This window comes from Narcine bancroftii, chromosome 9 (assembly GCF_036971445.1).
Source record: "Narcine bancroftii isolate sNarBan1 chromosome 9, sNarBan1.hap1, whole genome shotgun sequence".
NCBI classification, from domain to species: Eukaryota; Metazoa; Chordata; class Chondrichthyes; order Torpediniformes; family Narcinidae; genus Narcine; species Narcine bancroftii.
Genome location: NC_091477.1, coordinates 82008231 through 82027394, shown reverse-complemented (window position 1 = coordinate 82027394; position 19164 = coordinate 82008231). Strand labels below are relative to the sequence as shown.

General features: G+C 40.1%; 2 long non-coding RNA genes across 3 annotated transcripts in view; one reads left to right on the top strand and one right to left on the bottom strand.

The window, feature by feature from the left end:
• The window catches only part of LOC138742345 (uncharacterized), a 209486-nt gene that overhangs the window by 163708 nt on the left and 26614 nt on the right, over window positions 1-19164 (top strand). The window lies entirely within an intron of this gene.
• Window positions 8577-18133, bottom strand: LOC138743002 (uncharacterized). The gene is made up of 3 exons (XR_011344585.1): window positions 18022-18133; window positions 8874-9017; window positions 8577-8694 (listed from the first exon to the last, which is right to left on the bottom strand). It is a non-coding gene; the product is annotated as an uncharacterized lncRNA (long non-coding RNA).

Sequence of the window (19164 nt, the reverse complement as noted above, 5' to 3'; positions counted from 1 at the left end):
GATTCTGGAAGGCCAAGAGGGGATGAAATGCAAAAATGTGTCTGGTAGTGGGATCATGTAGTAAATGCCAGAAATTCCGGTGGATTAAATGTTGGATACGGAGCCTGGTGGGATGGTAGGTGAGGATGAGGGGATTCTATGTTTGTTGCATCTGGGGCAGAGGGGGCCTAGGGCAGATGAACAGAAAATGGGGGAGATGTGGGTGAGGGTTAAGTTGATTGTAGTGGAGGGGCAGCCACATTTGTGGAAGAAGGAAGACATTTTGGAAGATCTGGACTGGAAGACCTCATCTTGGGAACAGATGCAGCAGAGATGGAGAAAATGAGAGAAGGGGATGGAACCCTTGTAGGGGACAGGGTGTGAGGAAGTGTAGTTAAGGTAGTTGTGGGAGTTAGAGGATTTGTCGTATAGGTCTGTGGAAAGTTTGTCTCTGGAGGTGGAGCAATTAAAGGGCAAGGTTAGACAAGAGTAGGGGGTAAATATAAAATAATTAATAAATGGTGTACATTAAAATAAGAATAACAATTTTAATAAAGCCAGTTTGATCTTCAGAGATGAATGATTATAAATTATTCTCCAATTTTAGCCAAAATCTTCATATCAACATTAAGTTAAAAAAATTTAGGCTTATAAGAAGCACATTCAAGTGGATCCTTCCCATTTTTCAAAATAAGAGAAATGCAAGCTTCATTAAAGGATGATGGTACATTCCCTTATTTAAATGAGTCATTAAGCACAGAGTTTAGTTTAGAAAAAGATTTTTAAAAGTCAACAGGGTACCCATCAGGTCCTGGAGATGTATCTGATTGTAAAGGAGAAATCGCAAAAAGTGTTTCCTCTTGTGAAATAGGTGTCTCCAGATGTACATTTATTCTGAGAAAGCATAGGAAAATTTAGTCGGTATAAAAAGTCCATCATTAAGTTATTATCATTATTAGATTCAGATGTATACAATCTGGAATAAAATTCTCTAAAGGTATTATTAATTTTAGAATAATCTGTAGTGTCCATACTGTCATTCATCCAAATCTTTGTAATTTGTCTCTTTCAATTGGTTAGCCAAAAGCTTACCAGATTTTTCACCATGAATATAAAGTTGGCCTTTACTCCTCAGAAACTGCTATTCAATGTGATAAAATTAAATTTGATCTTCTTTCTACATATGTACAACTTCATTTTATATAATTCAGGGTTTTTAACTTGTGCATTCTGTGAGTCAATTTGTTTAATTTGATTGTTTAAATCGAATCTTTCCTTATTAGTCTTCTTCTTTATATTATCTGTATAAGAAATAATCTGTACTATAAAATATGCTTTCATAGTGTCTCAGACAATCAAGTTATAAGCTGTTGAAAAATAATTTGAATTAAAGAAAAATTTAAATTGGTCTTCCGTAAATTTCAAAAAATCATTATCTGAAAATAAAGTAGAATTAAAATGACAATACCTCTTTACAGAAGGAGAGTCAGGAAAATTCAAAGACAAAACTATAGCAGCATGGCCAGATATCACTATTTCTTGATATTCACAATCTTTTGTTGAAGCAATCAATTGATTATCTATATTAAAAAATAGAGAAAAATTAGTACTCTCTACTGTTAGGGTGAAAAAAACACCAAACTTCTGAAATACCAACATCTGTAAAAGAAAGAAATTACAGTAGCAGATTTACTCAAAGTGCAAGGTTTAGGGGATGAACAATCCAGAACAGTATTTAGCCAACAATTAAAATCTCCCCCCAACACCAGTGAGTAAAGACTTAAATATGGTAGGGCTGAAAAAAATCTTTCAAAAAATTACAGATCATCAATGTTATGGATGTATATATTATGTATATAAAACTAACATTTTATTATATAGTTTGTCTGTAAGAATAATATAGTGGCCATATTTATCTGATAAAGTGTCACAATGTACAAAAGGGATTTTCTGGTTAATTAAAATCGAAATTCCCCTGAAGAGAAGAAGAATGAAAACATTGTCCTTTCCATTTTGAAAGACATCTGGCATTATCACAATTTCTGATATGAGTTTCTTGAAGAAAAACAATTTCTGCCTTGAGATGCCTGACATGAGCAAACACTCTTCTGTGTTTAACTGGACTACTTAATCCTTTAATGTTCCAAGAGATAAGTTTGGTTAGGTTAATCATGAGTTTTAATTCATGGTATAAAAACACTCCCGCACAGTTTGTCACCATTCTCCAAACAGTGACCCTGATTCCATGCACTAGCACAGATTGTATAAACCATGAAATCAAAACAATCTTGCAAACTCTGGTCTATATACCTAAACATCACTTCTGCCCCCACCCCCTCCACAAAGCTCCCAGCACTGAAAGTTGCTAAACAACACAGCTACCTCATAAAAATACATTTAAAATCCTTATTCTTCTGCAGAAGAATAGGATAGCTCCTTATTTTAAAAAAAGTAATAATTTTCCCGGACAATGAAAAATTATATAAAAGAATATAACCAAAGTGAAATTTAAAAAGTCAAAGCTTCTAGACAACAATCAAAATAATATAATAACATTAATAATTAAAAAAAAACTAAAAGAAAGATCCAGTAAATACTTTTCAAACTCAAAAAAGGTATCTAGAATCTACATGAGAGTAATCAAAAATTTCCCACTTAGAACAAACTAAACGTGTATACATGTTTTAATGTTAACCCTATTTTCCCACAGTTATATAAGTAAGTGCACGACCATATTTCCCACAGTCAAATAATAAACTAGGCACACAAAATTATTGTGCAATTAATAAATAACTTGCAAAGTAGATCATTACTGACATTAATTAATTAATATTAATTAAACAATTTTTAAAAAAAACATTACTACCTCAATTAAACAAAGAAAACAGCCAGACTTCACCTGTTCAAAACAAAGCAAAAAATTGTCTATGAAGTTGAAGGAGTGTCATTCAAAACTCTTTGTGCCTCTGTGCAGTGAACTGGAATTCACTGGTAGTGTGTTGTACTGATCCCCATCTGCTCACATATAACGCTGGTTTCCTGTCTAAACTCAGAACCCTTCTGAAGACTACTGTGAAACCCTACCCATAGTTATAAGCTAATAAAAGTGTTTGTTCTCCCTCCAGTCATGAGAGATTTTATTGCGCTACAATTTTATTAGCTTACTCCCTAAACGATGGAAGCGCTACTCAAGCCTGGTACGTTGCTGATAGATTCTCTGTCCCCCAACATGGCTGAAGAGTTCATGTGCTGGCTAGACTGCTTCCAGGCCCACCTTAACGCGACCAGAGATGTCTTCCACACTGATGAACTCAGGAGGTCCACATTCATTTCGAGAGTAGGAATGAAAGGATATGCATTCATCAGGGACTGCACTACATATGACGGTGCCATTGAGGCGTTGAAGGCTCAGTACCTGAAGTCACAAAATGAGGTCCTAGCAAGGCATCGACTCGCTCTACATCACCAACTGCCAGGAGAGACCATTGATGACTACCAGCTGGATCTGTGGATGCTTGCCAAGAAGTGCAGGTACATAGAAGCTGCAGGTCGTGTTTGCGAAGAAGAACAGATCAAGGACACTCTAGTCGCAGGGGTCTGCATGAGATACATGAGGCAACAACAACTCGAGACAGGTAAGAAGGAGCTGGCTAGCCACGTTGAAGTGGCCAAATAGTTGGAACAGGCCAAGCTCAAGAATGACAACCTCGAAGCCAGCGAACTCACTCACCTAGGTGACCCTTTCCAAGGACTAGCTGCTCCCACTACCCCAGCCCTAAGACTGCTACTTCCTATGCTAGGGAGTGCAGCCGTGCAAGGGAGTGCTTTTTCTGTGACAAGGAGTCAGCATCCACGATCTCGTTGCCCAGCTAAAGACTCAGTGTGTTCCAGCTGTGGCAGGAAAGGGCATTGGGGGAGGGTTTAATGCGTGATGGGAAGCCTGCGGAAATCTGTGGCCTGCACCGCTCCTGGATCCGATTCCAGCCCCATGCCATCTGCCCCAAATTCACCCAAACCCATTTGCTATGCTACACATCAAGAGAGGGTGGCAGTGAGGAAACAGCGTGAAAAGGCTCAGTGGCCATCTTGCCGCAACCCAAACTCAAACTCACCACCAGCATTGTCAGGGGAGGAAGGAAGGGGGCCATCTTACCCATGCAGGGCAACCCAGGATGGTGGGGGCACTCAAGTGAGGAGTATTGAACCTCTGGGGTCCTAGCCCTGATAGTTCTAGATCAGGACAGACCTTACCAGCTCAGCAACTCCATAGTGACTGTGAAGGTAAATGGACATTTCACTAAATGCCTAATCGAAACAGGCTCTACTGAAAGCTTCATAGACTCACGAACTGTTCAAAACTACAACCTGAAGATGTATTCTTCCAATTGTCGCATATTCCTTGTGCCCCATTTGCATTCTATGCATATTCAACAATATTGTATAGTACATCTGTCGTTTGGGGTGTGGGGTGTGGAAGTTCTGTAAGATTCACCTGAATTTTGTGCTCTCGAGTTGTTGGGTCTGGACTTCCTGTGTCACCTTAAATGCATGACCTTGGAGTATTCTGGTCCCCTCCCCTCTGTAATGGTTTGGAAGAGAGGGTGCCTAAAATCAGAACCCACATGCAGCCTCTCCACACTGAATAATGACACCCACCTTTCTTCCCGAATCTGTCCTTGAACTGCAAACATATTGCTACCAAGAGAAGGAAGTACAGCACAGCAGACCAAGATTTCATAAAGTCTGAGGCACAATTTCTGCTGGATGAAGGTATCATCGAACCTTGCATCAGTCCGTGGAGAGTGCAAGTGGTAGTGGTAAAAGGGGTAAACAAGTCTAGGCTAGTAATTGACTATAGCCAAACTATTAATTGGTACACACTCCTGGACGCATACCCCCTTCCTCAAATTTCAGACAAGGTGAATGATATTGTGCAGTATCGGGTCTATTCGACCATCGACCTGAAAGCTGCTAATCACCAGCTGCCAATCCGTTCTGAGGAACATCTCTTTCAGTCCATCTCTTTCAGTTCTGGAGGGTCCCTTTCGGTATCACTAATGGGGTTTCTGTCTTCAAGAAGCAGATGGACAAAATAATAGATGAATATGGGTTGAAGGCTACCTTCCCCTACCTCGATAATGTCACTATCTGAGGCCATACCATGGAAGACCCTGACGCCAACCTCCAGAGTTTTCTCCTCACTTATAATTCTAACAAGTGCATGTTCAGGACTAAATGTCTGGCTACCCTTGGCTACGTGGTGGAGAATGGCATCATTGGCCTCGATCCTGATAGGATGCACCCCCTGTTAGAGTTCCCCGTTCCCAGGACAACAAAGGGTTTTTCTCATAATAAGCCCAGTGAATCCCTTAATACACTTATAAGGTTCACCTTCTCTTAAAAGCCACTAATTTCCCCCTCTCGGCTGAAGCCCAAACAGCTTTTAACTACCCCCAAAATCACATTGCAAAAGCCGCCATGCACGCGGTGGACGAAAATGTACCTTTCCAAGTGGAAAGTGATGCTTCGGATGTAGCCATGGTCACTACCCTCAACCAGGCAAGCAGGCTGGTTGCAATTTTTTCTCGGATATTACAAGGTCACGAGCTCCGGAATCCCTCTGTGGAAAAGGAGTCTCAAGCCATTGTAGAAGCCGTGAGGCACTGAAGACACTACCTGACTAGTAGGAAATTTATGCTCCTCACTGACTAGCACTTGGTCACATTCATGTTTAATAATGTCAAGAGTGGCAAAATTAAAAATGACAGAATTGCTAGATGGAGGATCAAACTCTCCACCTACAATTATGACATTGCTCATCAACCAGGAGCTCTTAATGACCGTCCAGATGCCTTATCCAGGGGAAGCTGTCCCTCTGCACACACTGGCCAACTGTGGTCTCTGCATAATGAGCTTTACCATCCAGGGGTTACCCACATGGCTCATTTTGTCAAGGCGTGCAATCTACCCTACTCCATGGAATATGCCAGGGAAATGACCAGGTCTTGCCAGGTCTGCACGTAGTGCAAGCTGCACTTCTACTGCCCCATGAAGGCGCACCTGATCAAGTCATCCAGGCCCTTCAAATGGCTCAGCATTGATTTTAAGGGACCTCTCCCCTCCACGAACAGGAACACTTTCTTCCACTCTATCATTGATGAGCATCCCACTTCCCGTTCACCATTCCATGTCCAGACACGTCCACTTCGTCAGTCATAAAGGCCCTAGATTCCAATTTTGCCCTGTTTGGGTATCCCAGCTATATTCATAGCGACTGGGGCTCTTCCTTTATGAGTGATGAACGACGTCAGTAACTGCTGGTGAGGGGAGAAGTCCAGCAGGACTACTAGCTACAACCCAGGGGGAATGGGCCGGTTGAAAAGGAGAATGCCACGGTCTGGAAGGCTGTCAAAATGGCCCTGATCAAAAAGCCTTCCAGACTCACGATGGCAGGAAATCCTTCCTATGGTGCTCCAATCCATCTGGTCGCTACTATGTACTATGACCAATGCTACTCCTCACGAGCATCTATTCAATTTCAAAAGAAGGTCGGCGTTGGGAACTACACTCCTAACCTGGCTCACCACTCCTGGTCCAGTCCTTCTCAGGAAGCACGTGAGGAGAAGCAAGACCATCCCCCTGGTGGAAAGGGTGAAAATGCTCCACGCCAATGCCAGATATGCCTATGTGGAGTTGCCGGATGGCAGAGAGGACATAGTTTCCATCAGGGACCTGGCACCCACCTCAAGTGCAGTGAGCCATGGAGCTCATTCTCACCACCCCCAGTCAGGGCCTCAAGGGAACCGGTTCAGGAGGAAAGTGCATCCCCCTTCACCGTTGAGCCGGAAACCCAGCCCGCCTCTCCTCCCTCATAAAGGAACCAGGCGGCCAAAGGAGTCCAAGTCCCCCTGGTGCTAAGGCTCTCCACCAGGATCTCCAGACCTCTGGACCGCTTAAATCTGTAAATTAGTAAATAACTGTATATTTTTCACTTTTTTCTGAATCCATGTTCTCTGTCTTCATTCACAGACCTATATTCTGCAGGAAGGGGTGAATGTAGTGAACTAGGATTCACTGGTAGGGTGTTGTGCTGATGGCTGGCCCTGCCTCCCAGCTCTTCCCCCATCTGATCACATATAACCCTGGTTTCCCGCCTAAACCCAGAAACCTGAGACCCTACCCATGGTTAAAAGCTAATAAAAGCATTTGTTCGCCCTCCAGTCATGAGAGCTTTTATTTGTGCTATAATCTGCCCCCAATTGCACAAATTCCTTTCGACCCTAGGTGATCTGCAAACGAGTTGGATATAATAAAGCAGGCTTAAAACCTTTCTTGTACAGCTGAGCCATGACTTATTTGTATTCTTTTCGCATCTTCATAACTTCAGGAGAGAGATCATCAACAAGTCTAATTTCTTGCCCCAAGTAGTTCAGTCTTCTCTTCTGACGAGCCTCATGCATTACACAATCATTAACTTGAGGATTTCCAATCGCTTTATTTTTCCAGAAGCTGGCTTGGGAGCTAAGGTCCGATGTGCTCTGTCAAGCTCAGGCTTAGTAGAAAAAAACTCCCTTCTGAAAATCTCCAAAATCAAATCAGAAAAGAAGTTGATCAGCTGGCCGGTTTCCATGCCTTCTTTTAAGCCCAGAATTCGTATATTTTGACGTCTGCTTCTACCCACCAAATCAACCACTTTTGAAGCTACCATGGAGGTATTATCAGACATTTCAGAATACAGTCTCTAATTATCAACATGTTCACTAACTGACTCCAAATCAGCCTCCACATTTCCCAAACACGTGTCAATTGCCGAAATTGATTGTTGAACCTTTTTAAGTGCTGATGTGATTTACCATCGAGTCTCCTTAAGCGCTGCAGTTATATCTCATGAATGTTTGTTCAGCAGGTGGGAAATGAAGTTAAAATGGCTGTATCTTCAGATTTTTAGCTTTCTTTGGCATTTTTGGTTACTCCACTTCTTGTAGCAGCCATATCAAAGTACATTAGCTATTTTACTTATTAAAAGGGGAAAAATCAAACACTTTGGTTGTATTTAAAAGTGCATAGATTGGAAAAGTTTCAAGAAAAAAACAGGAGCACCTAACTACTATTGTAACTTCATGCAATAACCAGCCAGAAGTCCTGAACTAAATTCAACACTAAAAGTCCATTCTACAGTTCTGACATAATTCTAAAGTGGTGTGAGTTGCTCCCAATGTTTCCAAATCTACGTTGAAAGGAAAGTGATATTTACGTGTTAGTAGCCTTCTTTAGAGCATCGCTGTCTCACTGTGCTAGTCATCAACAACGAATTGGCTTTAAGCTGTGGTCCTAGACATTTTATGGTGTGGAGCATCTTTAACAAATTAGTATTGATATTTTATAATTAGATTCATTGAGACAGACAAAGCAATAACAGACTCGAGATTAGTTTAATATTTTCTTCAGAATTCAATATTGCACTAGAGATAGAACATGTTTTTTTTCTCTGTTTGGGAAGGTAGAAATGGATAATCATGAATTAAATAATGTTGGAATGATGTGTCAGTTGATAGGCCAGAACCATGTGTACTTGCATTTCCTACTCACCTGCCCACCTCGCTTGTGCTTACAAAATGCGCAGGCATTCCAGATAAATTCCAGATAAAACGGAAAAGAACTCCAAGTGTCTTTGCATGTCTTGACATTCAAAGATTGTGAAAAATTAATCAACTTCTGAAAATGAAAAAAAATTAACAATTAACAAAAATAATCACTGAGAATGCAAAAACACTTAAAATAAGTTTTGCTTGACATTGCCTTGATCTGTAATGAAAAACACCACTAATCCTGTGCCAAATTAGTTCAGTGAGCAAATTCTAATGAGTCAACACCAGGGAATTTAAAGTTTTTACCTGATTCCATGAGCAGTTCAGCTTTGAAGTGCAGTTCTTTTCCTCTTACAGATGATGTTTGACCTGCAGAATTCCTCCAGTGGATCATGCTTTGCTCTAGTTTCCAGCATCTGAGTCTTTCATGTGGCTTCAACAAATCCCTGTCTGGAAATTTGGTACATATGTATCCCGTATGAAATTACAAGCATTTTTCAGCTATTTTATGTTGGTGTCATTTAGATTATGAATTACAATGGACAATGAAGATTTTGCTTCCTGAACATTTTTAAAAATATTTTATTTTAATGAATCATAATGGCATAGAATCTAGCACAGGGTTGCATATCATTGAATAAAACATCTATTTTGTAGTCAAACAAGTATCAAGAATGAACCATTACAAATACATAAAATAAATGAAAATTGATGCAGGTTGTCCAAATTTCAAAACAACCCCATTCCCTCCTTCCCACAAACAAAAATGAAAAAAAAAGGAAATTAGAAAGGAAAAGACAGAAAGAGAAAGTGAATAATAAAGTAGAATAAAGAAAATGAAAAGAAATCTAAAATATGAGAGAAAAAAAGATAGAAAATTCAGAAATTGATTAACTGTCCACTTCCTGAACACTTTTGTGTGTATTTTATGGATTTTGGGCTGCTGATCAGAAAAATACCTCAAAAGTTTCCTATCATGTACTGTGTGTAAAATATAACCTATTTTTGTGATTTCTAGTCATATTTTAATTCATATTTTAATTCAAGCATACATGTCATTAAGTATACTATGATGTCATCTGCAAATAGACTGATTTTACATTCCTTCTCTTTTATTTTTATCCCTTTTATTTTATTTTCTGTTCTTAACAGTTCTGCCAAGGGTTCTATAGCTAAAGCGAATAGTGAGGGAGATAGTGGACATCCATGCCTAGTTGACCTGCTTAATTTAAATTGGTTCGATATATATCCATTTACTGTTACGTTCACCAATGTTATCAATAAAAGAATTACATAAGAAATTGAAGGAATATGGAGAAGTATTGGGGTACAAGATCAACGCAAATAAAAGTGAAGCGATGCCAATGAATAATGCAGATTTTACAAAGTTTAAGAAAGAATCACCATTTAAATGGCAAACACAAGCAATCCAATACCTAGGTATTAGACTAGATAATAATCTAGGCCATCTCTACAAATTAAATTATCAGCCATTAATGAAGAAATTACAAGATGACTTAGAACATTGGAAAGATTTACCACTAACACTGATAGGAAGGGTAAATTGCATTAAAATGAACATCTTCACAAGGATACAATACCTATTTCAATCGTTACCAATTCCCTTAACAGAGAAATTCTTCACTGAGCTAAAGAAAATAATAAGGAAATTCTTATGGAAAGGGGGAAACCGAGGATTGCACTAGATAAATTAACAGAATGGTACAAACAAGGGGGCTAACAGCTACCAAACTTTAAGAATTATTATAGAGCAGCACAATTAAGATATCTATCAGATTTTTATCAAACAAGGGAAAATCCATATTGGACCAGATTAGAGCTAGATAAAATAGGGGAGAAGGTAACTGAACATATACTTTATAAGTGGGATGAAAAGTTGGTGCAACATAGAAGTTCACCAGTACTGCACCATCTGCTCAACATTTGGAAGAAGATTCACATAGAAAGGAAAAAAAACAAATTACCAACTACCAAAATTATTATTGACACAAAATCAACTAATCCCTTTCACAATAGATAACCTTTCCTTTAGAGAATGGGAGAGAAAAGGAATCAAATGAATAGAAAATTGTTTTTTGGGAAATCATTTATTATCTTTTGAACAAATGAAGTACAAATATGGAATAACTCATGGAACAATGTTTACATACCACCAACTGAAAACCTACTTGAAGGACAAATTGGGAAGCAGGCTGAGGTTACCAGAAGGAAGCAGCTTTGAATATGTGATTACAGACACAATGATAATTAAAAGATTTATAACAAACATGTACATCAAGCTGCAAGAGAAAGAGAATGATGAAATAAGCTGTAAACCCAAACAAAAGAGGGAACAAGATCTAAGCATAAAGATAAAAAATGAAAAATGAGAAAAGCTATGCTCTGGAACTATGAGAAATACAATAAACACGAGGTTACGCATGATACAATATAATTGGTTACACAGGCTGTATGCCACGCCCCAAAAGTTAAATAAATGGGACCCAACAGTATCAGATAGATGTTTTCGCTGTAAGAAGGAAATGGGAACAACAGTACATGCAATTTGGGCATGTGAGAAAGTGGAAAAGTTTTGGGAAGATCTAAATCATGCATTAAATAAAATCACAAAAAGCAACATACCAAAAAATCCAGAGATCTTTCTTCTAAGTAATATAAGAAATAAAGAACTTGGACTCGATTTGGATGAAGCACAAAAAAGATTTACTATGATAGCCTTAGCTGTAGCAAAAAAATGTATAATGTCAACCTGGAAATCTGAAGAGAGCCTGAAAGTACAGCAATGGTACATAGAAATGAATAAATGTATTCCATTGGAAAAAATAACATATAATTTAAAAAATAACGTCACAGTATTCAAACAAATTTGGGGACCGTACATGGAACACGACAGAGAGGGCCTACCGCAGACCTCCACTCCCTAAAATGACAGAATGAGAAGAAGACAAAATTAACTGACCCAGTGTGTAAAAGTAGATGACACAATTTTCTTGTTTATCTTCATTGTGTGATGACATTGTTTAATGGGTTTATTGTATTGTATATGTTGGACGTTTAGTGGGTAGGGAGGGGGGTGGGAAGGAGGAAGGGGGAAAAAGGGGAGAAAATGACACTGTGTATATTCAAGAGGGAAATGTATGTATGTATTTTGGTTAATATGGTTCATAGTGTGAAAAATATTTTTTTTTAAAAAAGCATACATGTCATTGAAAATTCATTTTCTACATTTGCACTCGAACTTTTTCCCCGCTGATCTTGGTGCACTCAGTGATAAACAAGGTGAAAGGTTTCACCAGGACATTGCGACCATGGAAAAGTGGTATCAGGGCAACTGGAATCCATCAATGCTGGCCAACTATTGTTGGACACTGACACGAGAGGCATCAGATGTCAAGTGCAAATGAAAATCAGCGGCAAAACATTTTTAGGTCAGTTGAACTAACGCAACGTGTCAGGATCATGATGTGATTAAACATGCTAAATTCATTCAAAGTTAATTTAATGTTTTTCCAACTTCCTACGTGATACAGCAAATCTGAAACTATCTTTGTGTTCAGCTTGAATTTTTCTATCATAAACCCCAATTCTTTTTCAGGAAGCTAATGTTTTGAAAACATATGTTGTCCAGTGTTATTTGTTCATGAAAAAGCAGAAAGAAGTTTTAATGAAGGGGCTATGGTCTGAAATGTTGATGCTATTTCTCTTCCTCTGGGTGCCACCTGACCCGTCGAGTATTACCCACATTACCTGCTTTATTTTAGATTTCCAACTGCAGTTCTTTCAATTTTTAATAAATTTTAATGAATCATAATGGCATATAATCTAGTACAGTGATGCGTATCATTGAATAAACCATCTATTTTGAAGGGAAATACTGATATTGTTGAAATGCAAATCCATTGCAGAGCAGCTGGACAAATATTGGTTCCACATTTAACAGCAACATTTCTGTTTTGAGTTTTAGTTCAACTTATTTTAACTGCTATGAAAAAAATATCATTTTCAACAGAATATATTCCCCTTGTGAATTAATGGAGTTTCTGTATTGTTTTCATCACCTACCTACATACTATCAAGGTGTCTCAAGTTGTCCATTATTACAGAATCGTGAGCTTATTCAATTCAGCATTATATGTTATTTAGGAGTAGTTGGCAGTGAGATGGTTGAAGTGGAAAGGGTTGACCTCATGACTCCTCCCCCCCCATAGATTTGAGTACAAAAATTGAAAACAATACGTCAGTCCCATCTAGAAATAATGCAGCAATGATTCAGCTTTTTTTAATTTTTTTTTTATTTTTCACACTATGAACCATACTGACCAAAATACACACAAACATTTCCCTCTTGAATATACAGTGTCATTTTCTCCACTCCCCCTCCCTTCCCTCCCACCTTCACCCCCCGCCCCACCCACTCAATGTTCAACATATATGATACATTAAACCCATTAAACAATCTCATCACACAATGAAAATGAACAAGAAAATTGTGTTATCTACTTTTACACACTGGGTCAGTTCATTTTGTCTTCTTCTCCTTCTGTCATTTTAGGGGGTGGAGGTCTGCGGTACGACTTCTCTGTTGGAGATTCAGCTTTTAATGAGATTTCAGACTGAGGCCTTGTCTCTTCTGTCACATGAACATAAATAATCTATGATATTGTTTCAAAGAGGAGCAATGATTTTCATAATTGTTTATCTCTTCATTGACATTGAAAGATTATTGTCATAGTTTTGCTCAATGGAGAAAGTAGTAGATAGTAAGAGTGAAGATGGCTGCCAAAGATCACAGCAGGATCTTGATCATTTGGGAAGGTGGGTTGAAGCACTGGTGAGGTCTCTCTTGGAGTTATAGGGCACGGTTTTGGGCTCTAGTTTTGGTCTTCTTATTTAAGAAAGGATGTGCTGGCATTGGTGAAGGTTCAGAGAAGATACACAAGAATGATTCCTGGAATTAAGGGATTAGCATATGACAAGCATTTGATGGCTTTAGGGCTGTACTCATTGGAATTCAGAAGAATGGAGGAGACCTCACAGAGATTGATAGGTATCTGAATTGTCAAGGTTTCAAATATTATTAAGGGGAGAAGCAGGGAGTGGAGCTCAGTGGGAGAATGAATCAGTCCATGATGGAATGGGAAAGCAGATTCGATGGGCCGAATGGCCTACAACACCTTTAGATTATGCTCTTACACTTGTTGGAATTTAATACAGATAAATCATTTTGGGATGTTTAACATGGGTAGAGCCTACTCAGTGAATGGTAGATATATGGGGAGTGTAGTAGACAAGAGAAATCTAGAAATTGTTCCTCATATATTAACATTCTCATATCTGGTATTATTTTCATAAACCTCTTCTGGACTGCCTCCAACACCAGCAGATCCTCTGACATGGAGCCCAAATCTGCTTGCAATATTCCAAATGTGGTCTGACTAATGATTTACAAAGCCTCAGTATTAGATTTAACATTAAAGTTAATATAGAATTATCAAGTCTCATTCTTAGTCTGGGAGTAGATATGAGGAGTTGTCCGAGAGTTAGTTCTGCCCTCAGCAATGTTGAAGCAGGTACACCAGACCACCCTCCCCCACTTTCCCCCCCCCCCATCTAAGGGTTTGATGATGAAGTTTGAGTTGGTGTGGAGTGAGCGAGGCAGCAGGTTTAGAGTGTGAGGGTGCTGAGGTTAGAGTGGGTGAAAGGGGTGGAGGTCCAAGTGATTAATATCCTGTCAGCAGTTGAAGATGAAAAGATCAAGAACAAGAATCTTGCTGGAGGAGGGTGTCATGGAGGATGAAGATGACAGACTGTTGGACAAGGGTTAAAGGGTAATTCATGGGATGTTGAAATTCCTTGTCAAATAAATTGATGTGGAGGATGAGGCAGTAAAAGAAGCGCTCAGTATCAGGTTGAGCGTGGAATTCATTGAGGTGTGGGTTCATTGGTAAAAAGGTTAGATCTTTGCTGAGGATACATTGACAAGCTTCTGGGAGGGGTGGTCAGAAGAAATGGTTGTTCAGGTGAACACTTAAATTGACTGATAATGGAAGGATATCTGTCAAGTGCTGAAAGATGCAATTAGTACAGATGGATGCCCACTGGTCAGGTTCAACACAGAGGACTGAATGGCCTCTTTCCATGCAGTATGACTCTATGATTAAATAGTCTGCATACTTTATATTAAAGAATTTGACAGTGTAATTTAATGTCTAAATTTATAATTGATTTTATTAGAAATTACATCTTACTTATGACAGATTTGGGCATTAATTCTTTCACATAACCATTTCAAATTTTCAAAATACATAAAAATCCATGCAAGAAATCATTAAAATAAAAAAAAATGGAACCTGATATTTTGTGATCATTCATTAGTCTCATAAAGTCATTGTTATAAATCCTTTAAAACTATCTGAAAATATGGGGATATGACCAGCTCTAGATGTACATTACTGCTATTCGAATGATAACTAGCAAACGCTATTCTTTGATATTAGCAAAGATGGCAGATAAATCTTATCAAATGCTTTTTAGCATAACTATTTCTAATAATTAACTACCCAGGATTTAACAATGGCTCAGAGACATGTTTTTAAATTTTACATCTATTAATAAGTAGCCTGTTCAAGGTCACCCCACATGGTTATGTGCAGGGTCATCAAATTAAAGTCAGCTGCCTTCCACCAGCTATTGGGAAACTATGAACAAAATATGATTTATTTAAGTTTTAAAGAGGTTGTTTCAGACACTGGTGTTTATTAAAGGTTACTGGCTTCATTAAAGAGTATTCTATATATTTGCTTCAGCTTTCAACCACCATAAGGTAACACAAAAAAACATGAAAGCCAGACCTCTCCGCGTAAATAATTAAAACTAACTCACTGCATGAATGTTGCACAAACACATAAATCTGAGTAACAGCATAAGAACATAGTCCAATAACAATGTATATACCTCATTATCATTTTGATAAACAACAGTCAAACTTCTTCATTCCAGTTCATGTTGTCCATCTGATTGGGATTAAGATTCAAGATTCAATTCAAGATAACAAGCTTCTGTTATTGTCATTTTATATTACACAAAATTGCATCTGTCTGCTGTAAAGCAGCCAAAGAGTTGCCATTGGTGTCATCTAGTATTCCTTACAATAAGAGAGAAAGAGATGTAAAAGAGAATCCCTTCAGAGACACTGAGTGCCCATGAATTCGTCTCCAGTGCTCCCGCAGCCTCAGCAGCTGTACAGACCCCTTTTCAATTCATCGTCATCCTGAACTCCAGATCCAAACCTCAGACATGATCAGGAGCCTTCAATGCCTGAAGCCCTTTGGGAGTCTTCTTGCCCTCAGGTCTCTCAAATCCTGGCTCCAAAACTTGGTTCCCATGAGCCAGTCTCCAACAGCCCGCAGTCTGTGTGGGTCTTTCTGCTGCTGAGCCCCTTGCTGGTCCACTGCCATGGTCACCGTCCTGTGGTCATCTCCTTCTCAGTGGAAGTGTTTCTCCTTTTTTCTGGTGCCCTGCGCTGATCCCCGGAGTCTGCAACCCTTTGTGGCCACTGCCAAGCACAGGTGCTGCCATCTTGGCCACAGACCCTGCAGTTGCAGGATGTTAGCTCCTTTAACGGGTCATTTAAAGCCTGTATGGAGTTGCCGGCATTAGGACTGAATGGTTGAGCCCTTCGGAGTAGCGCTGTGCCATCTGCCTGTTCTTAAAATATTGTTAGTGCCATGTGAACAAACGCTTCACTCTGAATCATGGCATCTTCTTCCTGCTCCACAATTTGCCAAAGGCCATTGAATTTTCCCCATGAAAATCTCTTTACCAAGCTGGAATTTTGCATCTTGCTGTCTGGAGTGTGTCCATGTAGCACACTGTCAATCATTGTTGAATGCAGTGTTGATCTTGTATTTCTTTTTGCGGCATTAATTGTTTACATAGCATTTATGAAATAAGGAAGCCATACTTTCCAATGTAAGCCCTTTGTATTGAAAACATCATTTTAATTGCAGTTAATAAAATGTCTTTATATATTTCTTTTTTTTTAATATGGAATATTTCATGAATTTGCCGAAGCGAACACTGTATATTTCTTTATTATATTGTGGCTCAATCCCTGTTCAAAACCTACTCCGGTTTCACTCCTCAACTCTTTTTTTTCTGCTACATACATTGATATGATCTTTTGTACAACTAATAGTCCATCTGGACACACTTCAATCAGATGGAATTAAAATCAGCTTCTCTGGTCTCCTTTAGGCCACTCCCCTGTCTTCCTCTCTTCCCCATCCATCTGTCTCCTTTCTTCCAGCTCCTCACCCATTCCCTTTCCACTCATAGAGCCATCCCTTCACCCTATCACTTTCCAGTCTTTTTCTTTGTTGTCCTCCCATCCATATCTACTTGGGATTGTGCTTCTCCCCTTGCCTCTCCCCTCACCTTTTCATTCAGGTACCTACCTACTCTTCGCTCATACCTCGATGGAGGGTGATGTACCATCAATAATCACAAAAGGCTGATATTGTGAAACTAACAGGCTTTTACTAACTAAAGACAGCAATTACCATCAACCTCATTGAATGATCGAAGCAAAGAGAAGGGGGAAACATGCATGGGGCTATGGGTAGGATCAGTCTCAGGAGGGGTGTCCAGCCAGCAGCAGCCAATCGTGGCACAACAGTGGTTTATCACAGAGGGCTTAGGCCTGAAAAGTTGGTTATGTATCTTTTTCTTTGCTATATAAAGAACACTGTGTGACTTGTTGAGTTTCTCCATCTGTAGATTTTCTTGATTAGGACCAGATGAAATACCTGGTCAGGTGCTGAAGGATAGTATGACTAGCTGACAAAGGTCCTAATGAACATCTTCCATACCTCACTCCAACAGTCTATTGTCCCCACAGCATCAGCGAGCAGTCGATTGGCCACCATCATCAGAGAGAGGTTCAGCCGCTGACTGACCCACACATGCTGCAGGCTTTTGGCAATGTGGTCAAAGGTCCCACACTGGCTGAGGGTTGATGGAAGCTGGCTCATAGCAACCAAGAATTTGAACTGGAATTCGAGAGGATACTGAGAGTAGGAAGGGCACCCAATGTGCTGAAGGGTTCTTGTTTGTATCAGAAGATTGGTTCTAGAGCTTGGTTTGCCAAAGAATGGCTGCAGAGCCCACAGGAGCATTGGAGGCTAATTCATGGACACTCAGTGACTCTAAAGGGACTCTCTTTTACTTCTCTTTCTCTTACTTCAAGGGGCGCTGGGCTTACTAATGGCAACTCCTTCTCTGCCTGATGGTGTAAAAACACCGATTTACCCCAATTAAAGAATACACTTATTCATTTCTTTCAGCACAAAATGGAGTTGACTCTCTTTATTCCCTTCAGTCACAACACTGTATTCTTCAACTCCCCAAACAGCACCCAGCCAAACTCTCTGACCTTCTCGTTGGCTCACTGCCATACAGGTGATCCCGATGCTCTCACTCTCCTCCTCCTGCGTCCAAGATCCATCACCCATATGTTGACTGTACACTAAGAGGTCTTGTCTCTCTGCAAAACAAACCTGGAAGGCTAGACTGTAGCTCTGGGCTGCTTTATATACAAGGTCACCGGGATGACCCCTGGTGACCTAGTGGTGTAATTACATATCACCACATTCACCCCCCCCTTAAAAAATTGTTATCTCCCCCCCCCACCCACGTCCTCCTTCCCTTGTTTGTAAGTTCATAAGTCCAAAGTTTTCGTGGCTTCCGTTGCCTTCTGGACCTCCTCGGTAGTGGTATAGGGGTGGGGAGTGCGGTCTGCTTTTCGGCCTTTCTTGGTGGAGGTGTGGGAGTGGGAAGTACTGGTTAGTCATGTGGCCGTGTGGGCTGGTGATCCTCTTGTATGGGATTAGGTCCTGCCATCAAGTCTAGGGTGGTGATATTTGTGGGGCGGGCATACCCAGGGTCCTGATTTCCGGGGTGAGTGGTATAGTCCTCTGGGGTGACTCGATGGATGACTGTTCTAGTGACTGCTGCTGCACTCCTTATTGATCCTTAGACATCTGTGTTTCCTCCGCGTTGTTCACACATCTGGCCGGCGCAAGATCCCTGGTGGCCACCGAGTCTTCTCTTCCATCTGGGAATGTCACAAAGGCATACTGAGGATTCACGTGCCTCAACTCCACTTGATCCACCAGCGGGTCCGCTTGGTTGGGTCTGCACTGCTTCCGGAGGAGAACAGGTCCTGGTGTCATCGTCCATTTAGGCAGCACTGAGCCCGTCGTGGCTTTCCTTGTGAAAGAAAAGATACGGTCATGTGGGGTCATGTTAGTGGCAGTACACAACAAAGAACGTATAAAAGGTAGGGCTTCTGGCAACACTTCTTGCCATTTAGTAACAGGCAGGTCTTTTGCTTTTAAAGTCAAGAGGACCGTTTTCCAGATAGTGGCATTTTCCCTTTCGACTTGTCCATTCCCGCTGGGATTGTAACTTGTAGTGCGGCTGGTAGTAATCCCTCTCTTGTGCAGATACCGCTGTACTTCTGTGCTCATGAATGCAGCCCCCCTGTCTGTGTGTATGTAGTTCGAGTACCCAAATA